The 24193-nt window shown below is 41.7% G+C and overlaps 1 protein-coding gene and 1 long non-coding RNA gene across 2 annotated transcripts in view; one reads left to right on the top strand and one right to left on the bottom strand.

The window, feature by feature from the left end:
- The window catches only part of LOC118227654 (T-lymphocyte surface antigen Ly-9-like), a 237213-nt gene that overhangs the window by 90352 nt on the left and 122668 nt on the right, over window positions 1-24193 (bottom strand). The window lies entirely within an intron of this gene.
- LOC118227663 lies at window positions 4672-5619 on the top strand. The gene is made up of 3 exons (XR_004765325.1): window positions 4672-5003; window positions 5204-5333; window positions 5608-5619. It is a non-coding gene; the product is annotated as an uncharacterized LOC118227663 (long non-coding RNA).

The raw sequence follows: 24193 nt of genomic DNA, 5'->3' as shown, positions 1-24193 counted from the left end.
GAGACAGTCATACTTACTCCACACAGTCAGGCTGAAAGAGACTGATTTCTGCCCGTCATTTTGCACATTGTAGACTCCAGAGTCATTCAGCCTCAGCTCAGAGAGGGAGAAGAGTCCAGTGCTGCTGTCCCAGTGCACCCTGCCCTTGTACTTGGGGGTCAGTGAAGGATATAAGTTCCCCACCCTGGACAAGTCCAATGGTGACACTGCTGTGTATCAAACTCCCGCTGGTTTCCACTTTGGTTGGGAACTCTATGCTCTTTCCCACAATGCCATCCAGCTCCACAGACTGGCCAAACACACTCACTGCTGGAGACACACAGAGACAAGGTATAAACACAAGAGAATGCACACAGTATTAAATTTTTTACTGCACACACACGCGCTGACACACGCTCAGACACACACAGATGCACATACACACAGCGGTGTAGATTGAACATCTATTGACAAATTGCCACAGAACAAACAAAATATGGAAAAATATGCATAAAATTGGTGTAAAATTTGATGTATGTATACAATCAGTCAAGTATGGTGTATTTAAAAAAACTTGTCACTTGTCAAAATGTTTTTGGTTAATAATTTGTGCAATACATTCAAAAATAAGGAAGACAAGGTGCAAAATGATTAGTCATCAAACTGTTATTAGTAGTGATGCAGTAATTAAACAAATAATGATGGGTTTAGAAAGACGACGAATTATGGACTGTGTGTGTAAGAAAAACCATGGACTCTTGAATTTTTATAAATTTTAATGATGATGTAGATTTTGTAACATTTTATTTTCTTTAATGACTTTGTGAGATATTTTAACATGCAATGTGCCTGCAAATTTAATAAAACACTTTTAAAAAGAAAAGAGAAAAAGCTCTGATTTCGGCTGTAGAGGAAGTCCTTGTGTTTGTTGGACTTACATGTATCTGCCTGCCTGTGTTTTTGACCTGCTTGTGTTTGTTTCCGACTTGTGTTTGTTTCAGAACGTATGTACCTGCCTGTGTTTTTGACCTGTTTGTGTTTGCTGCTGGAGCAGTAGGCAGTATGCTGGAGTAGTAGGCAGTATGCTGGAGCAGTAGGCAGTATGCTGGAGCAGTAGGCAGTATGCTGCAGTAGTAAGGCAGTATGCTGGAGTAGTAAGGCAGTATGCTGGAGTAGTAAGGCAGTATGCTGGAGTAGTAGGCTGTATGCTGGAGTAGTAGGCTATCTGAACAGCTGCCAGCAGGCTATTACAACTCAAAGAGCAGTGCTGCTATGGTCATTGACCATGAGTAAAACTCAGATGGGCTGCTTGTTTCAGCTGACTCGTGGTTTTGATGTTTCTAGTTTATTCTCATTTCAGTGTTTTGCAAATGATTAATCCCCCAAGAAGTCAGGGACTAAGCAAAGATTTAGATTAAAAAGACACATAGCTTAAAATCTTAAAGGGTCTTATTTGCCGCATTTCGCACAATTTTTGAAACATTATTTTTTAAATTGATGAAAAACAACTGAAATATCCTCCGCGTCTGCCTGCACCGAACTCCAACTCTCCCTCTCTGGACTTGATTACTATGGCTGAATGAAAAAGATGTGCGACCGAGGTTCTCTTTTACCCGAATATTAGCGTACATGCTGTGCTGACGTCACGTTGAGCTGCATGTCTGAAGTTACAATGCGGAATTACACCACCAGAGGCCCCCCACAGCTCAGAAATGTAACGAGCCTACTTTGGAGAGCTTAAAAATGCTTCCGTTGAGGTTTGCGTTATGAGTACTGATTACTGAAGCGTGCACCTAAAATATATATTTTCGATAAAAGCAGTATACGTGTTTAGAAACACTGCCATATTCCTCTGCATTCCCTGTAATACGCTCTTTGTAAGTATATTTACTTGGGGTGGGGGGGGGGGGGGGGGGGGGGGGGGGAGGTATAGAAAATGATTTTTTATAAATTTTTATATTCTGTACATAACACGCCCGCCTGCCACGCCCCATAGCACTTCAAAGATCCATTTAATTTCTGACCATGCACACGCCATTGCAATGTAAAAAGCAGCCGTATGGAAATGAAAAGGCGCGGCTTGTGGGATTCTGAGATGGTTCAAGATTCAAGATGGTTAAGATGTGTGTTCGGCACTTCTAGCTGGTTTTAACCGGCCTGTGACTGGTTAAAGTTGGGGCGTATTTCGCGAAGCAGGATTGCTGAGTTAGCTGAATAACACTGAGTAAAACCCAGAGCTCAATCTGGAACATGGACTGAAGTAATAATAGTCAGTTCCGGGGTTTACCCGGGACAGTTATCAATCTAACTCAGTAATCCTGCAGATACCCCCTCCTCTCTAGCTGGACTACGGCGGTCTGAACAGGTGAACGGACTAGTTGACTAGGCTGGACAGCTGGTGATAGAGCTGGTTGAACAGCTAAAAGTGTCTAAAACATCGCTAGACCAGTTTAGGCTGGTTTAAACTGGAATTTTCAGCGATATTTTGTAAAAAAAAAAAAAAAAAAAAAAAAAGAAGCAGTTTTTCTATTACTTTTATTTTTACAGCATTAACTAGCCTACCGGCCAGGCTCTCATTACCAACACACTACAATGAGGGGAAGTAGGTCTGGGGTGAAAGGAGCATTTTACCGACTTCAGCGAAAACTTAGCAGAAGTTCTGACTCACTGTGGTTTCTCGATCTTGCGGCTGTCACTCCACTGCCTGTCCTAGCACGACCGCGACAACAGCACCAAGTTTACTTGAAGGCGTCGTTAAAATAAATTTGCCGCAGACAGTAACTTCAAGTAATTGTGACGTGTCGTGTTTGGTTGGTTAAAATGTACAAACAATATTGTTCACTTTAGTGGGCGCAAATTAAAAACGAAAATTAATTTGGTTTCCCAAAAATTAGAATTAAAAGATCTGAATTAGGTGGATACCATTGGTCGTTAAGATGTGCATTTATGTGCATATACACGATTGTGCTTCTCCGCGTGGTTTCCGGTTTATGTTCTTATCAATGTGGAGACCAATGAATCGGCGTTAAAGACGCGGTCTGTAGTGTCAGCTTCTTTCGGCTGGCCGCTGACACCACGTGTTTCCCTGATAAGACTGGACCTACAGTCTCTGGACTAGACGCTGAAACCCGTTTCACACTAACTGTAGAAGATGGGGAGCTGTGTTCTCTACAGGGCTGTCCCTTTGTAGCGTCCCGCCGCCTGTGGTGTAGGCTTGCAGCACTGGGGTCTTTAACCGCAACAGGCTAACGGCGCTTTGTCAGTATTAACAGGTGTTTCTTAGCTCACGCACGTACGTTGAGAAATGTTCATTGTACACAAGGGGGCATTTACCCTACAGGGGCGTTTGACTGCAGCGAGCTCCACCTTGACCAGTGGTACATGCAGCAGCACAAGACAGAATTAAACCTGCAAGCCTTCACACTCACAATTTGGGCACATTTTTATTGGGTACATTCAGAATCTCAACTAAATGTTTGCAAATCATAGAGCTTTCCCTAATGATCTCATACTCACACATGCAGTATTTTGTGACCATTTTTTATTTTTTACTATTTTGTGTAATGTCATCAGAATATAATATAATGTCAAATCTTGTCATGGTCCTGTTTTCCTGTCTGTGTTTCCCTTGTTGGGCCGCCAGATGGCGGCACTTTTGTTTTGTGTCCTGCTCCCCCCCTGTTAATTGTATGATTGTTTTCAATTGTCTCGTTATCCCATCATTGTTCCCACCTGTGTCTTGTTATCCCCTCCTTCTGGTTTGATTGTTTTTTGAGTTCACCTGTGTCTTGTTACCCCTTGTCTAAGTTCTCTGTTCCCTTGACTCGGGTGCTGGTTCCTTGTGTTTGTTCCTGAATTCTATTTGTTGCAAACCGTATGTACCTGCCTGTATTTTGTTCCTGACTTGTGTTTTGTTTGACCTTCCCTTGTGCTCTGCCTTCCCGTGTTCTGCCCTGCCTGTGTTTTTGAGTTCCTGTTTTCTGTTACATTAGATTATTTTTTGAGTGTTTTTGCCCATTGTGGCCTTGTCTGTTCCCTGTTTGTTCACCTGTCGTTAGTAAAGTCTTTGTTAATTTTCCCTTTTTGAATTTCGTGGTTTTTTTTTTCCCCCACTCTGCGCCTGGGTCCCAGCACCTGTACCGTGACACCAATTGCTGATTTTTTTTTTTTTTTCCCTACATCAGAATTGTTAGGTGATGAGGTGCTATTAAGGCTAGCAATTTATTAGCTAATCTGCTGTATATGTAGTTTCTTGCAGTTAGCCCCTTAATTGACAGTGGTAATATTTAATATTGAATCATTTTCATTACATATATCATAAATATATAATAAATTGTTCTTAATTGTTAGCTAACTTGCTGTTAAGTTTTGAGACAATTACACATACAAAACCTCTTGTTTTGCTGGTGGTTACAAAGGTGAATGATCGTTGCAATGTTAAGTGCAATGAACTCTGGGAATATGTTGTATTGACTCAAAAAATCTGGCTTCTGACGAGCACAGAATTGCATGTGCATATCCAAGGATTTTAGTGGGTACTTTCTGTTTGCATACTTGCAGTTAAACATTTATCTGGAACTCAAGTAAATATAATGAAACTCAGCCATTGCGTGTCAGTAATGGTGTGTGCGTCAGTGATGCTCTGTGTCAGTGATGCTGTGTGTGTGTGTGTGTCAGTGATGCTGAGTGTCAGTGATGCTGAGTGTGTGTCAGTGATACGCTGTGTCAGTGATGTTGTGCTGTGGGGTCTCTTACAGAATCTGTGTCAAAGCCTCATATTACATCAGTAGCTGAAGGGGGCAGAAGCTGCTCCCTGCAGGGCTCTGTGCAGAATGGGAGAGAGGTCATCCTGTCCTGGAGGACAGAGGGACAGAGACTGTCCCACACCAGCAGCCCCAATCTCAGGACCGTGTCCCTCACTCTGGAGATAGAGGTGTCCAACTTCACCTATACCTGTGTGGCTAAAAACCCAATCAGTGAGGAAAGAACAGCTTTCTACCCCACACAGGTCTGCAGGCCGAAGGGTAAGGAGCAGCAGCCTGTAGGGAGGAGGGTAAGGAGCAGCAGCCTGTAGGGAGGAGGGTAAGGAGCAGCAGTCTGTAGGGATCAGTGAAGGAGCATAGACCCATAACAACACTAAGTAGGTGACATTTTCTCTCTGTCTGTGTCTTTCTCTCTCTCGCTCTCTCACACTCTCCCTCTCTTTCTCTTTCTCTCTCTCTAGGTCATGGTTCCCATGATGCTCTGCTGTATATAATGTTTGTGTTGAGGCTGGTGGAGTTTGTGTTGGTGACCCTGGCTGTCGGACTTTTAATCCATCAGTACAGAAAAGGAAGAATTCTTACTTTGCCCAGGTAACCGCACCTGTCACTGTTACAGACTTCCTGTCTTATACCAGCATTATTTATATTCATATACCAGCAGTATTAATGTTCTTATACCAGCATTATTTATATTCATATACCAGCAGTATTAATGTTCTTATACCGGCAGCATTAATGTTCTTATACCAGCAGCATTAATGTTCTTATACCAGCAGTATTACTGTTCATATACCAGCAGCATTAATGTTCTTATACCAGCAGCATTATGTTCCTTCTCTGACCATATTTCCCTTATTATTTGCAGCACTGAGAGAAGAAGACAAAGATCTTCTGAGACAGTTACAGAGCTGTAACACAAATGTACACATGCAGTCACCTTCATAACTCACAAGTCAATCAGAAATGGTTTGGCACATTGTTTGCAGCACTGAGAAAAGAGGCAGGAGGAGATATCAGGAGGCAGACACAGCACTGTAGACACAGGCACACACACACATACACACACACACACACATATACATACATAGGCACACGCGCACACACACCAGCACACGCATGCGCACGCACACACACAGGCACACATGCACACAGACACACACACACACACTCGCTCGCACACACACACACATGAATGCCAATTTTCCATTTAACTTTTAAAATTTGCTATGAATTATGAGTACCTGTGTATTGTACAGTATGGCAGCTGACTAATGTAGAATGTAGTGAGTGATGATCCAGCCAAATAAACAAGGGCATGATCTTTCTGCAAACAAACCAAACAAACCTGCAGTGCTTTCACCGAAAGCTTCTATTTATTTGGGAAAAATGTGTAAATGTTTTGTTAAATGTAAAACTTCTGTACTTAAAGGATTAAATGGTAACATACTGACACCTTTTATCCTGCATATTTTATTTTACATTTTTCTCCTTGGCTGCTTCTTGCTGTTGTTCAGCAGGAAAGAGGAACAGCTTCCAGACAGCGTCTGTTTTTCCGGTACTCTGCGTTACTGAGTGGGTATTTTTAACTGTGTTTTCACCCTGCAGTTCTGCAGCTGAGCTAGGCAGTCACTGTGTCTGAAGTGTGCAGCTGGAGCAGGCAGACGACTGCACAGCTAATGACACACCAAGGGGAGAACACTAACACGCACATACAGAAGGAGAACCTTAACACACACATACAGAGGGAGAACACTAACACACACATGCACAGCGAGAACATTAACACACACATACAGCAGGAGAAAATTAACAGACGCACACAGAGGGAGAACATTAACCCACACATACAGAGGGAGAACATTAACACACACATACAGAGGGAGAACATTAACACACACAGAGGGAGAACATTAACACATACATACAGAGGGAGAATGCTGTGGGAAAACTTAGTTCTCTACCTCTAGGGGTTGGGCCTACCCAGTTCTGCCAAACCACATATATCACTATACTTCACTGGTATTTACATGACTAAGCAATTTCCACATGGTAGGACGTACTTATCATGCTTATCAACAATGTGGGGCAAATTAAAATATGCTCAGTGTCTGAGTAGAGTACACTGCCCTCCAAAAGTATGGAATCAGGAGCGTGAAGTTTGATATTTTTTCTGTGTACACAAGGGATTTGGATATGTAGATCAAAAGATGAACAGACAGAAGTACAGAACAATCAGCTTTTATTTGATGGTGTTTCCATTCGTATGTTTTACCATTTTACAGAAACGGCAGTGTTGAGTTTTCATCTGTGCAAACGTAAGTTACCTGATGAACTTAAAAGTAAATCAAAGACAGAAAGTCTAATATCTGCAATCTCCACAGATGAAAGCACAAATACAACCAAAACTAGACACTCACTACTCTTTCATGTGTGAACAATCCATGCAACAGGAAATACCTGAGCAATTGGTAACACCCTTCATCCATCCATTAACTTAATTTTGCACGGCTGAAAACATGGGCATGTAAATACCATGAAATATAAACGGATTGTCCTGATTCTCTATTTTCTCATATTCATCTTTTGATCTCAAATCCAAATGCCTTAAGTAAACAGAAAAGCTTAACAAATTTAATTCTACTGTTGCCATCCTTTGGCAACTGTATGTCAGTCCGTATGGCAAGCCAATCACTAATCTTGACTGTGAGTCATGTGACCTTAGTCGCATACTTGGTATTAAAAAGACCCAAACACAGAGAACAAAGCGGTATCTTAAAGCGATCAGTATGTGGCTTAATGATTTAACTGAACTCTGATTGGTCAGTTGTTCCAGTGAAGATGCGCAAGGATTGTTCCAGAAGCTGGTGTCCTAAGTGAGTGCCCATAGCAATGGAGGGAGTTTTAAATATAGCGCACTGCACACTGTACGCTGGCCCTGTGTGTGGCCCTGTGTGTGGCCTCTTCTGCTCCTTTTGGAAGATTTAATCAAACACAGATATTCTACTTATCACCCTCCAATCCACTCTCACACTGTACTGTACCTGAGCCATTTACAGCTACAGCACACAGACCTGTCTGAGAAACCACATCATCACCCTCAGTCTGTTCATGAGTCTTTTAGCCCTTTCAAACCACTGTCTCAAGGTGATTGGTCAGAAAGCCACACTGTCTCAAGGTGATTGGTCAGAAAGGCTCACTGTCTCAAGGTGATTGGTCAGAAAGCCTCACTGTCTCAAGGTGATTGGTCAGAAGGCCTCACTGTCTCAAGGTGATTGGTCAGAAGGCCTCACTGTCTCAAGATGATTGGTCAGAAAGCCTCACTGTCTCAAGGGGATTGGTCAGAAAGCCTCACTGTCTCAAGGTGACTGGCTTTGCAGATGTTAGACCAGGATAGTGTTCATTGTTCTCAGCTAGAAATAGCTGTACAAAATAAGTAATTGTACCTTACTGAACCCGTGTTCAGCAGTTGTCTACGATCATGAAAATGCACTTCTTGTACGTCGCTTTGGATAAAAGCGTCTGCCAAATGAAAGTAATGATTGGTCAAAGTGACTGACGGTACTGAACACAGCAGGCAGGCCCAGGAGGGTGAGGGTGGAGCTGCCCGGAGAGGGACTGAGAGGAGGGCAGTTTCAGCGCAGCTGATTGGTTGGGATCAAAGTTGTTGTTCCGTAGAAGGAGAAGATACAGCTGGTATTTTAGTGGGACTTTCCCAAGAAGAACTCTGAGGCTTGATGAATTGTAATTTCCCGTAATCATTGCAAGTTTGGGCTTGAAATGATGTTTGCCTCTGGATTCTCACTAACTGCCATGTAAAAGAAGTTTGCCTCAGTTGTAGTTTCAGCGCAATCAATCAACCTTCAGCAGTATGAACAAACGGAAGAGATAAATCCCCTTTAATTAAACGAAGTACCATATGAGAACTCAGCGAGAAGGAGCTCTGTGTCTTTTGCATTGTGTATCCAACTCACTCTTGTAGAAACGAGACGGTTAATCTGATCAGGATCAGAAGAGAAAAGTAGAGAGTGATTTGATTGGGATTTCAGGAAGTGATTATTTCCACAGAGAGCTGGGAGTGTGTGGAATAGCCTGCACAGAGAGCTGGGAGTGTGTGGAACAGCCTGACAGAGAACTGGAAGTATGTAGAACAGCCTGCACAGAGAGCTGGGAATGTGTGGAACAGCCTGACAGAGAGCTGGGAGTGTGTGGAACAGCCTGCACAGAGATCTGGGAGTGTGTGGTACAGCCTGCACAGTGTGCTGGGAGTGTGTGGAACAGCCTGACAGGGAGCTGGGAGTGTGTGGAACAGCCTGACAGAGAGCTGGGAGTGTGTGGAACAGCCTGACAGGGAGCTGGGAGTGTGTGGAACAGCCTGACAGGGAGCTGGGAGTGTGTGGAACAGCCTGACAGAGAGCTGGGAGTGTGTGGAACAGCCTGCACAGAGAGCTGGGAGTGTGTGGAACAGCCTGACAGGGAGCTGGGAGTGTGTGGAACAGCCTGACAGAGAGCTGGGAGTGTGTGGAACAGCCTGCACAGAGAGCTAGGAGTGTGTGGAAGAGAGCTGGGAGTGTGTGGAACAGCCTGCACAGAGAGCTGGGAATGTGTGGAACAGCCTAACAGAGAGCTGGGAGTGTGTGGAGCAGTCTGACAGAGAGCTGGGAGTGTGTGGAACAGCCTGACAGAGAGCTGGAAGTGTGTGGAACAGCCTGCACAGAGAGCTGGGAATGTGTGGAACAGCCTAACAGAGAGCTGGGAGTGTGTGGAATAGCCTGCACAGAGTACTGGGAGTGTGTGGAACAGCCTGACAGAGAGCTGGGAGTGTGTGGAATAGCCTGCACAGAGAGCTGGGAGTGTGTGGAACAGCCTGCACAGTGTGCTGGGAGTGTGTGGAACAGCCTGACAGGGAGCTGGGAGTGTGTGGAACAGCCTGACAGAGAGCTGGGAGTGTGTGGAACAGCCTGACAGGGAGCTGGGAGTGTGTGGAACAGCCTGACAGGGAGCTGGGAGTGTGTGGAACAGCCTGACAGAGAGCTGGGAGTGTGTGGAACAGCCTGCACAGAGAGCTGGGAGTGTGTGGAACAGCCTGACAGGGAGCTGGGAGTGTGTGGAACAGCCTGACAGAGAGCTGGGAGTGTGTGGAACAGCCTGCACAGAGAGCTAGGAGTGTGTGGAAGACAGCTGGGAGTGTGTGGAACAGTCTGACAGAGAGCTGGGAGTGTGTGGAACAGTCTGACAGAGAGCTGGGAGTGTGTGGAACAGCCTGCACAGAGAGTTGGGAGTGTGTGGAACAGCCTGCACAGAGACCTAGGAGTGTGTGGAAGAGAGCTGGGAGTGTGTGGAACAGTCTGACAGAGAGCTGGGAGTGTGTGGAACAGTCTGACAGAGAGCTGGGAGTGTGTGGAACAGCTTGCACAGAGAGCTGGGAGTGTGTGGAACAGCCTGCACAGAGAGCTGGGAGTGTGTGGAACAGCCTGCACAGAGAGCTGGGAGTGTGTGGAACAGCCTGACAAGGAGCTGGGAGTGTGTGGAACAGCCTAACAGAGAGCTGGGAGTGTGTGGAGCAGTCTGACAGAGATCTGGGAGTGTGTGGAACAGTCTGACAGAGATCTGGGAGTGTGTGGAACAGTCTGACAGAGAGCTGGGAGTGTGTGGAACAGCCTGCACAGAGAGCTAGGAGTGTGTGGAAGAGATCTGGGAGTGTGTGGAACAGTCTGACAGGTCGTGCAGTAGATTGAGTCAGAGTCCCTCAGGATGATCACATCCTGGCTTGAGGCAGCTCTGGATACTCTCTAAATGTGCAGACTAGATGGGCTAAATGGCTTATTACATTAATAGCAGACATTCTTATCTTCTTGTGTTAATAATATTAGCACTGCTATTGTTTTAATAGGTGGCTATATGTGCTCTTGATCATGTATGACATTAATTAGTTCATAAGCCGTTTAGTTAATAGAAGTCCTGCCATTACAGAATGGAAACAGTCCAGAAAGGGATGCTTCACCTTGTTAAAAATAGAAAGGTGCCCTTCCAGCAGACGCCTCAACAACGGGATAAGCAATCATGTCTGGTAGTACCAGCAATGACCATATGTGGGAATTGGTGACCATATATTGGGAATTTGGTTGTTCACGCACAGCACGTGCTCCATCTGCTTTCTGATCTGATCAGAGAGAGCAGTTTGTCAGATTAATCTCTTAGCTTTTATTTTAGCAACATCCTCCCAGCCGAGTTCACAGGCACATTGCACAGCCTGATGATGTATTTTCAGTCATTTAATAAACAGACATTTATTGATCATAATGAAAAGTTATAGTTATACCAATTAATTGCTGACCATTTCTTGGGTCAGTTTTAGATTTAAAAATCGTTTTTTAATTTGATGTAATCTCCTTTCTCTGGGATGTGCAAGCAAGCTTTAGACAGACGCAGTGAAGATCTGCAGGAATTCTGAGGACCGGAAGAAGAAATGAGAACTGGAGAAAATCAAATCAACGCGGATCACTTTCACAGCTGGTGCATTTTAGTGAAGTATGCAGTCGCTTCCTCTTTCAGCTGATTGATTGATTGATTTTATTTGATTATTTTTAAAAAGAGAAAAACATGCATCTGAAGCCAGCTTCTCATACACATTATTAAATAAATACTATCAAGGATAGACACAATAAAGCTAATAACTTATTTCCATTGTGGTCCTTATTTCCATAGCTGAAACTATCAGAGACAGAGAAGAGCAAAACAGTCATGATTTCTCTCTCGCTCCCCTCTTTCTTTCTCTCTCTGTCTCTCCCTCTCTCCTCTCGACCCCCAGCGGGGTTCATCTTTTCAGCCAGCAGGAGCTGGGCTGCGAAATACGTTGCCTTTTGGATGCGGAGGTGATGAGCCGGCAGGAGTAAGAAGGTCCTTTTTCATTTTTTGAAAATTAAGCCTGAATAAATTTTTTGTTTGCAGTGGAATGCTGCTGAAAGGGCTTTATCTTTGAGTTCTGCTGGAGTTTTTGAAATGGTGCGGATGCAGTGCCAAGAAAAGGAAGCTTAAGAACCGTTGTCTGCTTTCAAGGTCTCCTCCCTGGAAAGAAGAAATTTTAAAACCGTTACAGTTCATCTTTATAATCCTTATGTTGCAGATGAAGCACTTTTTTTTTCTGTCTAGATACGGGCAAGTTCTCTCTGGGGTCCGCTACCTCAGAGATAGTTTCAGAATCTGGTCCGGGAAACGTCAGTTTTGCCTTTTTTTAAAAGAAGACCCAAAAGGGTTTGAAGGCCTCCTGCACCCCCCAGCCTACTTTTCCCTGGGAGCTGACAAAGGGTATTTATTTTATTCCGGTCAGCCTTTTTACTGCCGCCAGTGTCAAAGCTTTGGCCACTTGGCAGATAATTGTTCAAAGTCCCGTTGTAGGAACTGCGGAGAGGAGGGGCACACGGTGGCGACGGGTCACTTTTTCAGAGACTGCCTGGAACGGAAGAAAACCTGCAGCGGTAGCAGCAACAGGGGGCGCTCTGGCGAGAGGCCCAGCGGAGGACCGCGGAGCAGAGGAGGCCGGGCAGGAGGAGCACAGGGAGGAGTCGGCGGAGGGGGAGCCAGCCATGGAGGAGGCAGGAGAGCAGTCAGTGGTGGCAGCCGTGTTGGAGGCAGGAGAGCAGGAGAAGATGGAGGATGTGGTTTGGAGCCTGATTGACTCAAGAGGAGGCGAAGCCAGTGCCGGGTCCTTCAGACAGGAGGCAGAGAGGGGAAGACAGCACTGCGTCGGCGAGCAACTCCTCAGAAGAGGAGGGGTTCAGTGTGGTCCCGAAGCGGAAGCAGAAGGCGGCGCAGGGGAAGGTGGAGGACACCCCAGCTCCCTGTCCTCTGCAGGAAGGTTGTCGGGACTGCCCCCTTCTGGCGTGGTACTGGAAAACCGTATTTCCGCACTGTTTGAGGACATTAGTCCCCCGGTGTCACTGGGCACTGGGTGATTCTGAAACTGTGCAGGACACAGAAAGTGCAGTGTGGTTCTGAAACTGTGCAGGACACAGAAAGTGCAGTGTGGTTCTGAAACTGTGCAGGACACAGAAAGCACAGTGTGGTTCTGAAACTGTGCAGGACACAAAGTGCAGCGTGGTTCTGAAACTGTGCAGGACACAGAAAGCACAGTGTGGTTCTGAAACTGTGCAGGACACAGAAAGCGCAGTGTGGTTCTGAAACTGTGCAGGACATAGAAAGCGCAGTGTGGTTCTGAAACTGTGCAGGACACAGAAAGCGCAGTGTGGTTCTGAAACTGTGCAGGACACAGAAAATGCAGTGTGGTTCTGAAACTGTGCAGGACACAGAAAGCACAGTGTGGTTCTGAAACTGTGCAGGACACAGAAAGCACAGTGTGGTTCTGAAACTGTGCAGGACACAGAAAGCGCAGTGTGGTTCTGAAACTGTGCAGGACACAGAAAGCGCAGTGTGGTTCTGAAACTGTGCAGGACACAGAAAGCGCAGTGTGGTTCTGAAACTGTGCAGGACACAGAAAATGCAGTGTGGTTCTGAAACTGTGCAGGACACAAAGTGCAGTGTGGTTCTGAAACTGTGCAGGACACAAAGTGTAGTGAGGTACTGTAACTGCACTGATGGAGACAACTCTCTTTTCCTCTCTTCACAAAATCCAGTACATGGATACCTGGGAAGGTCTTCTTCAAGAATGTATTGAAGTTTGATTGAATTTGAATAGGCATTTTGGAGATGTTTGCCATCCCATAATTCTACAGTAAAAATGCACGGAATCCATGGCATGGATACCTGGGAAGGTACTCTTCATGAATGCACAGGAGTTGGCTGAAAACAGATTGATTTAATTATTTTTTTTGTTTTTTTAATAAGCACCATCTATAGGCAGGCATTTTGGAGGATTTTACCATTCCTTCCGTAAAAAAAAAAAAAACACCATTGCTTACCTGGGAAGCAGGACTTCAAAAATCGAGTTGAATATTCGCAAAACTATTTTAATTGATTATTTTATGGAATTTTTTTAAAATGGCATGAATTGAACGTAACTGACATTTTCTAATATTTAAATCTCAGTATTTAATACTCCATTCTGGAGTTAAAAAAAAAAAAAACATAATATATATATAAACCGATTGTGACGTAATTCCACCACAGATGAAGTTATTACTTGTGCTTTCAATACTCCGATAAAGAAATACATACATAAATTATATATATATATATATATATATAAAATTTATGTATTTATTATATATATATATATATATATTTCTTATGTATAAATTATATATATATATAATTTATACATAAGAAACATATATATATATATATATATATATATAATAAATACATAAATTATATATATATATATATATATATATATATATATATATATATAAAATGTATGTATTTCTTTATCGGAGTATTGAAACCACAAGTAATAACTGCATCTGTGGTGGAATTACGTCACAATCGGTTTACCCCCAAAGTGTAATTTTTTGGTGCGGACAGCCTGACCGATCTTTCTCAAAGTGCAGATGGTGTGACCGCAGTCGCTAAGCGCTGACTTTTCTCCACGCATACAGGTGGTTTTATTACTTTCTCTAAGCCTGCCATTTCCATCTTTAAACCTTCCACTTCCATCTTTAAGCATGTTACTCATCTCCATTTTTAACTTCCTCAATTACACTCTGCAGTTGCCTTTCTGCATACTCCTTTATTTCTTCAAACATTACCGTATCCATGGGTTTATTTTTCCTTCTTCCTTCGCGCCACTTCTCTTACCATACTCAACGGCTCTGGAGAGCCACCTGTCGCCATTATTACACAGTTATTGTAATTATGTTTCTAAAATATAAAACAAGACTGTTCCTGGACCCACAAAACTAAAAACAAACAACACATGTAAATCCTGCCTCCCTGAAAATGACTCCTGCCTGTCACAATAACCTTCCTATTGAAGGTGTCCTGCCCCAAGCATCCCACCGAGGACTTTCTGCCTTCCTTATAAAGGACTTTAGTCTGTCGGAATAAAGGACTTTAGGATTTTGCTAATCCCGTCCACTGCACTGCTGATTGGTGGCTGCACTGAGAATCCTGTTCGTGACGCCAATTGTTGGGCAGCGAAAATTTTCTCCTCTGAATAACCAGGCACAACGAGGTGTATCATATAAAAAATTGGATTTATTTCTGCAAAAAGAGTCTGGGACCTACTCACAACAAGGTGGATGAGTGCATGAAACACAAATGTAATTATTGCCAAAGCACACATATATAAAATATGCAAAATAATAATGATAAATGTAACAACATATAACAATAACAGCATCATCCTTGTAATGTCTTAGCAATTATTATTTATATATATATATATATATATATATATGAGGAGGACATTTGTCAATGGACTGTGCTCCCTAGAGGAGCAAAGGGCTTAAGAAGAGGATGATGATATTATATATATATATATATATATATATATATATATATATATATATATATATATATATATATATATATATATCATCATCCTTGTCATGTCTTAGCAATGTCTTAGCAATTATTATATATATATATATATATATATAGGAAGGACATTTGTCAATGGACTGTGTTGTCAATTTTGTATTGTGTTTATTTTGTGTATATATATACACGGAATGACCTCCCTGTGGCGGTCAGAACAGCAGAGAACCTTACCACCTTCAAGCGCAGACTGAAGAGTCATCTCTTCAGGCTGCACCTCTCCCCACCCCTCCCTAGCCTATAGTTTAGCTCACTGTACCTAGTTAGGATAATATGATTACGTTAGTGTATTTGGCAGGATTGTTGTTTTTGTCTGATTAGGCAAATGTGATTCCAGTGCTACTTTTGTACTTGGTAGGATTCTTGTTTGCTGAACAGCTTAGTCTACAGGGTTGGAGTCCTGATCGATGTGGTCACTTCTGGCACTACGATCCTTACTTCACTCCAGTGTTTCTTTTGCACCTCTACATGAACCAATGCACTTGTTGTACGTCGCTCTGGATAAGAGCGTCTGCTAAATGCCTGTAATGTAATCTATATATATGAGAAGGACATTTGTCAATGGACTGTGCTCCCTAGAGGATATATATATATATGAGGAAGACATTTGTCAATTGACTGTGCTCCCTAGAGGATATATATATATATGAGGAGGACATTTGTCAATTGACTGATTACATTACATTTCATTTCTTTTGGCAGACGCTTTTATCCAAAGCGACGTACAAAAAAGTGCATTTCATGGTCGTAGACAACTGCTAAACACAGTAAGATACAATACTTATTTTGTGTATATATATATATATATATATATATATATATATGAGAAGGACATTTGTCAATGGACTGTGCTCCCTAGAGGATATATATATATACACATGTATATATATGAGGAAGACATTTGTCAATTGACTATGCTCCCTAGAGGAGCAAAGGGCTTAAGAAGAGGATGATGATATTATATATATATATATATATATATATATATATATATATATATATATATATATAGGAAGGACATTTGTCAATGGACTGTGCTCCCTAGAGGATATATATATACATGTATATATATGAGGAAGACATTTGTCAATTGACTGTGCTCCCTAGAGGATATATATATATATATATATATATATATTGATAGGTTCCCTGTTTTAGTTACAGGTTTCATGTAACTATGTAGTACTATATATATATATATTAGACTGTATGTAGTGTATTGTGTTTCCTTTTCCTACCATGCTGTGTCTGTAGTTTGTATGCCTGTATGTCTGTGTAATGTAATGTAATGTCTAGCACCTCTGTAGTGTGTCTCCGTATAACACCTCTAGTGTCTGCGGCAAGGATGTCACATTCCTATGCTAAATGGCTGCGAGGGTCCACAGAAAGGGACAAGACCATTTGTCTCCGGTCCGCCACTTAACTCAACCTTTTGATGTGTATGACTGAAAACTGTATATCCAGACACCACACAGTGTAATGGGCAGAGATTCTCTCAGCGCAGCGCCCGAGTGTGCTGGGTCTGTCTCTCCCTTGCGCATTGAATTAAACAACAAATCCTCTGAGGAAACTTTGTTAGCGTGTTCTTCATCGTCCTGCATTTGACTCCACGAATAAGGGCAAAAATATCCTAACAATATATAAGGAGGACATTTGTCAATGGACTGTGCTCCCTAGAGGAGAGGGACGGGGAGTTCGTTCCACCACTGGGGAGCTAGGGTGGAGAAGCTCTGTGATCCCTTTGGGCGGGTGGGAGGGGTTACAAGACGCCCTGCTGCCGCAGAGCGGAGTGGTCGAGCAGGCACATAGAACCGAGTCATGTCCTGCAAGTAGATGGGGGCTGTTGGCAGCAGTGTAGGCAAATGGACTGCATTTATATAGCGCTTTTATCCAAAGCGCTTTACAATTGATGCCTCTCATTCGCCAGAGCAGTTAGAGGTTAGGGGTTAGGTGTCTTGCTCAAGGACACTTCGACATGCCCAGGGCGGGGTTTGAACCGACAACCCTCCGACTGCCAGACAATCGGTCTTACCTCCTGAGCTATATCGCCCTCAGCGATATAGGCAAGGGTCAGGGCTTTGAACCGGGGGGGGAGGACATTTGTAAATAAAAATTTATAAGCCATCAGGGAGAGTTTAGGTGTGACAGTAATTTGTCATTTCCCAAGGGGTTGAGATCTTCTCCTTTTGTTCCCAGTTCATGGTTCCTGTGGGGGAAAAATTTTAATTAAATGATGAATATGAGATTATAGTGCAGACTGTCAGCTTTAAAGTATTTTTATCCATATCTAGAGATCTATGTAGGAATTATGTTTTGGGGGGATTTTTGCATTCAGTCTTGTTTTCAGAAATTGGAAAACATATTAAATTTGAATTTAGGTCAGATGATTCACTTGGCCAGTCAAGAACATTACATTCCACTTTTTGGCCCTGAAAAACTCTTGGTCACTTTAGGAGTGTGTTTGGGGTGATTGTGCAAGATGAAGCACCATCCAATGAGTTTAGCCCCTTGAACCCTAGGGGGCTTTTGGCCGTTTTTCACTACCTTTACTACTATAACTTTTTTTTTTTTTTTTTTTTTAACAGTTTTTTACATGGAAATTAAGAAGAAGCCACAAGTATTACATACCAGTTTTATCAGAAGTCTCTTGGCTACCCAAATCTACCACATTCTACTTCTAAGAGTTAGATAATCAGAAATAGCAGTTCAAGTATAAAAAATAATTTTCATTTAATGAAAAAATATGTTTTTTGAAATGTATTTCTAAAAGTACATGTCACTGCTTGATGAAAACCCTGCAATGTAAGCTCAGGGTGTCTGTAGTACCCACACCAAATATGTCAAATTTTGTATAAAAATTACTTAAGAACTGCCTAGTGTTTTCCTCCGGCCAGTGCGTAAGCTGTCTGGAACGGAGTCACACAGAGAGAACTCTTACCTGTCGGACATATTAAGCCCGACTGTAGGAGCCCTTTTTTGTACGTAGTCCCCCCATTTATGGGGAGCAAAGTAATTGGACAGATTGGCCTTATCTGAAATGAAGTTTGTATGACTTTTATTTTGGCATCCCCTATGACCTACGAGGAGCCCATATGTCTATATCAGGTGTGGTGTAGGGGTGAGAGGGCAGGTTAGAGGGAAAGAAGGCCAACAGTTTTTCAACCCTGTCATCCTGTGAATTTTGTCTTTATTTTTTGACGTTTAATAAACCTTCCTTATTTCATTTATCTCATCACACCTTGGAATATATTTTGCTTTTTGCTTATGGATTTATGGACATGCGTTGAGCTGAAGCTACCTACCCCAACCTCACGAGTGGCTTGGTTCAAAGGAACTTCAGTCTACAATCAGAAAGACAGCAGTGTTACTTCTGAATGCTTATGATCCAGCACTATTTCAGTGCATATCAGTGAACCAATCAATGCTTTCCCACAAATAATTAGTTTGTTTAGCAATTTATATTTCAGGGTATACATTGATAGTTATTCCAAATTTTCAGACAGCAAATAATTGCTCATAAATTGGCTGTATAAATTGTGATTTTTTTTTTTTGGTCAGTAGTAGCAGTATCTCTATATTGGCTTGTTAAGGCCAAATTCACATTAAAAAAAAAATAAAAAAACATTTTTTCAACGTACAAAAATTCCAAGTTACTCTTGTATATTTGCAACATACAATAAATACTGATTGTAACATACATACATATACACACACACACACACATATATATATAGCATACTTCATTATCCCCATGGGGACATTTCCCTAGCAGCATGTAACATTCACATTTACAAACAGACATTTATACCAAGAAACATACATACAATCATTCACACTACAGAGAGGCCATGTGGATAAATACACAAATTCAGATATAGATTTGACATATTGAGGCCTATTAAATCACTCTTGACTATCCACACATATGTTTGCCCCATTAATGTACTGTATGCTTGTACACACAGGGCCAAGTTATTTGACACAATTTAGGAAACACTGGCTAGCATTGCTTTGGAATACAGCCTGTTTAATTTGTGTGAGGTAAGATAGCCAATATTGTATCTTGTATAGTAACGTGGCATAAATATATGCTATTTGTCACTCTGATGTGACACAAAATTTGAACGACCACATTGTCAGATGGTAAGTTTAAAAAACACAGGGCCTTGAAACAAACAACAAAAGTTACTTGAAACAAATTATGAAACATTGTTTTATTAGCATACCTGGTGTGAAGAAGTCATCTTCTTCGTTGCTTCCGGATGGTAGATTAAGTTACCTACCGGACCGAATCACAGAGCAGATGTTGGAGCTTAATTTCGGAGGCACCTGTATCTGTACTAGCATTATACATTCAGTCTGTCGTCTTGTTAGTTAGATAAGATAAGATAAGATAAGGTAGCTAATGTTAAACTCAGTGAAAATGCAGAAAGCAGAACTGCCTGAAGTGTGGGTATATTTCAATTTGATTTCAGAAATTAAAATGACTTTCCCACAAAAATTTTACAGATGCAAAAGCAGACTGACAGTACAGAAAGTGCATGATCTTTTTATCATTCGAGAAACATGAAAATGTATTTTTGCAGTGTACGTTTTTCTTTTGTTCTGCTCAAGCAGGATTAGTTTTTGCACAAATGTACAAACTAAAAGAACACTTACCTCGGATTTTTCTTCTGATACCTTGAAAAAAAAGAAATCACAACTAATGTACTTTTTTGGCAAAAACAGGCAATGAACAAAACATAGGAAATCAGCTTGAACCAAAAAGATGGAGATACACATTAAACACAGGCTAAAGTAAGGATCACAAAGGATTACAATGGAAACAAACTGATCAATCAGTTGGGTTTGTTGAAATTTGTTTAATCAATTTAACACTTCCCTACAGGAAAATGGTTTCAATCTCAATACTGGATTTCAAATATAACAATTGTGCCTTGAATCATAAGATTCCTTCTGCTATTGATCCATTTATTTTGAGATCAAACTGAATGAAAGTCTGAAGTGGTTTCCTTTCAACAAAGATAAAATGAAAAAAACTCAACCTACAATCAAAAAGACAGAAATTAGTGAAGCTAAAAGACTAAAAAACCCCTTATGACACCTTTATTAACCTGTCTCCCTAAAACACCTATATTAACCTGTCTCCCTAAAACATCTTTATTAACCTGTCTCCCTAAAACATCTTTATTATCCTGTCTCCCTAAAACACCTTTATTAACCTGTCTCCCTAAAACATCTTTATTAACCTGTCTCCTTAAAACACCTTTATTATCCTGTCTCCCTAAAACACCTTTATTAACCTGTCTCTCTAAAACACCTTTATTAACCTGTCTCCCTAAAACACCTTTATTAACCTGTCTCCCTAAAACACCTTTATTAACCTGTCTCCCTAAAACACCTTCATTATCCTGTCTCCCTAAAACACCTTTATTAACCTGTCTCCCTAAAAAACCTTTATTAACCTGTCTCCCTAAAACACCTTTATTATCCTGTCTCCCTAAAACACCTTTATTATCCTGTCTCCCTAAAACACCTTTATTAACCTGTCCCCCTAAAACACCTTTATTATCCTGTTTCCTTAAAACACCTTTATTATCCAGTCTCCCTAAAACACCTTCATTATCCTGTCTCCCTAAAACACCTTTATTATCCTGTCTCCCTAAAACACCTTTATTAACCTGTCTCCTTAAAACACCTTTATTATCCTGTCTCCCTAAAACACCTTTATTAACCTGTCTCCCTAAAACACCTTTATTAACCTGTCCCCCTAAAACACCTTCATTTATCCTGTCTCCCTAAAACACCTTTATTATCCTGTCTCCCTAAAACACCTTTATTAACCTGTCCCCCTAAAACACCTTTATTATCCTGTCTCCTTAAAACACCTTTATTATCCTGTCTCCCTAAAACACCTTTATTATCCTGTCTCCCTAAAACACCTTTATTATCCTGTCTCCCTAAAACACCTTTATTAACCTGTCCCCCTAAAACACCTTTATTATCCTGTCTCCTTAAAACACCTTTATTATCCTGTCTCCCTAAAACACCTTTATTATCCTGTCTCCCTAAAACACCTTTATTAACCTGTCTCCCTAAAACACCTTCATTAACCTGTCTCCCTAAAACACCTTCATTATCCTGTCTCCCTAAAACATGTTCATTATCCTGTCTCCCTAAAACACCTTTATTATCCTGACTCCCTAAAACACCTTTATTATCCTGTCTCCCTAAAACACCTTCATTAACCTGTCTCCCTAAAACACCTTCATTATCCTGTCTCCCTAAAACATGTTCATTATTCTGTCTCCCTAAAACACCTTTATTATCCTGACTCCCTAAAACACCTTTAGCAACATGTCTCCCTAAAACACCTTTATTAACCTGTCTCCCTAAAACACCTTCATTATCCTGTCTCCATAAAACACCTTCATTATCCTGTCTCCCTAAAACATCTTCATTATCCTGTCTCCCTAAAACACCTTTATTAACCTGTCTCCCTAAAACATCTTTATTATCCTGTCTCCCTAAAACACCTTTATTAACCTGTCTCCCTAAAACAACTTCATTAACCTGTCTCCCTAAAACACCTTCATTATCCTGTCTCCCTAAAACATGTTCATTATTCTGTCTCCCTAAAACACCTTTATTATCCTGACTCCCTAAAACACCTTTAGCAACATGTCTCCCTAAAACACCTTTATTAACCTGTCTCCCTAAAACACCTTCATTATCCTGTCTCCATAAAACACCTTCATTATCCTGTCTCCCTAAAACATCTTCATTATCCTGTCTCCCTAAAACACCTTTATTAACCTGTCTCCCTAAAACACCTTTATTATCCTGTCTCCCTAAAACACCTTTATTAACCTGTCTCCCTAAAACACCTTTAGCAACCTGTCTCCCTAAAACACCTTTATTATCCTGTCTCCCTAAAACACCTTTATTAACCTGTCTCCCTAAAACACCTTTATTAACCAGTCTCCCTAAAACACCTTTATTAACCTGTCTCCCTAAAACACCTTTATTATCCTGTCTCCCTAAAACACCTTTATTAACCTGTCTCCCTAAAACACCTTTATTAACCTGTCTCCCTAAAACATCTTCATTATCCTGTCTCCCTAAAACACCTTTATTAACCTGTCTCCCTAAAACACCTTTATTATCCTGTCTCCCTAAAACACCTTTATTATCCTGTCTCCCTAAAACACCTTTATTATCCTGTCTCCCTAAAACACCTTTATTAACCTGTCTCCCTAAAACACCTTCATTATCCTGTCTCCCTAAAACACCTTCATTATCCTGTCTCCCTAAAACACCTTCATTAACCTGTCTCCCTAAAACATCTTTAGCAACCTTTTACCATATATCACTGTAACAGACTGATTCCGTGACGAGCCTGTAAGCCATGCTAATCATTTTTATTAAAGATCACGCAACTCTGTTTTTCCAAAATGACGGCTTATTCCACATAGGGGAAAGTCATGTTTGTGTTAGGTATTCGTGTGGCAATGACTGTTCTGTCTGTCTGTTCTGATCATGTGATTTTTTTTTTTGTACCAGATAAGGTCTGCTGGTGCTAGTTTGTAATGTCGCGTTTGAATGTGTTATTTTTACTGTTTATGTGCCAAATGACTAGCGTGTAAATGTTTCTGTTTAAATGTTTTGGTTGAATAACACATCACCCCTATTTTCACTGACCGTTAAAACCATGCTAAACGTACTCACTTCCGCGTCTCAGCTCCATGGACTGCCAAATGGAGCAACAGAACAAACCAACCTAATGTAGATGGGGGGTGGATGGCATCTACCACTGCAGTCTCAGGTTACGGGGGGAATTTTTGTATTTATTTATAATTTGCGTGTAGATCATTTCAAGTGCCTTTATTCTCTTTTCTTACGTTATAGATTACTTATGAAATTGGTTTCATGTTTTCTGTATTGTTCATTTATTGTAGTTTGGCTGTTCTAAGCTAATTGATTTAATGCATGGTGGTTCATGCCAGGGGAGGAGCTACTTGTATAAAGAGAGTTCCTCCTGGCAGTCCTAACGATCCGTACAAACAACACGAGAATTTGACTAAATATTGTCTTAATCAATCAAACAAAGAAATTGAGCTGCTGTTTCTGGTACTATGCAATCTGATGATGAAGGTGGGGGGAGTTGGGAAAGTAGTAAGGGAAAAACAGGAAAAGGAAAACTAAAACTACTCGTAATTCATCTCAGGAGTCAGACGGAGGGGGAGAGCAGGTAAAGATAATGAGAATGGACAGCAGCCAGTCAGAAGAGTTAAAGTGATCTTTAAACTGAAGGTAGGGCAGTCTGCTCGCTAGTGCATTGAAGGAAGAGCTGGCTGAAATTGTAAATGCAAGGATTCTGGCAGATGGAAAGCTGCTTGTTTACTGTCTGCTGCTCAGTTGGCCAAAGCTGTTTCTATGGATGCGAAAGGGAAGAGGCGAGTGGAAGGATTTGTCCCAGGGAGTAGGGCTGGTATGAAAGGAGTGATCTATGGGGTCTTGCTTGAAATATCTATCATATACTATGGGGGCGACATAGCTCAGGAGGTAAGACCGATTGTCTGGCAGTCGGAGGGTTGCCGGTTCAAACCCCGCCCTGGGCGTGTCGAAGTGTCCTTGAGCAAGACACCTAACCCCTAACTGCTCTGGCGAATGAGAGGCATCAATTGTAAAGCGCTTTGGATAAAAGCGCTATATAAATGCAGTCCATTTACCATTTACCTTCTATGGAGGAACTGGTCAGGGGCATTGATGGTGCGAAGGTTGCTGAGGCATTTTGAATAAGAGTTTTTCGGGATGGAACTAAACGTGAGTCAACTGTTGCAGTGTTAACTTTTCAGGAAGAGGCTCTTCCAGAGTGAGTGTTCCTAGGATGTTTGTCCTTTAAAGTTCATCCACATAGGAGGCCACCCTTCAGGTGTTTTAAGTGCCAGAAGTAT

The sequence above is a fragment of the Anguilla anguilla genome, chromosome 5 (assembly GCF_013347855.1).
Source record: "Anguilla anguilla isolate fAngAng1 chromosome 5, fAngAng1.pri, whole genome shotgun sequence".
In the NCBI taxonomy this organism is placed as follows: domain Eukaryota; kingdom Metazoa; phylum Chordata; class Actinopteri; order Anguilliformes; family Anguillidae; genus Anguilla; species Anguilla anguilla.
Note: the sequence above shows the minus strand (reverse complement) of the source record. Positions and strands in the feature narration are given on the sequence as shown.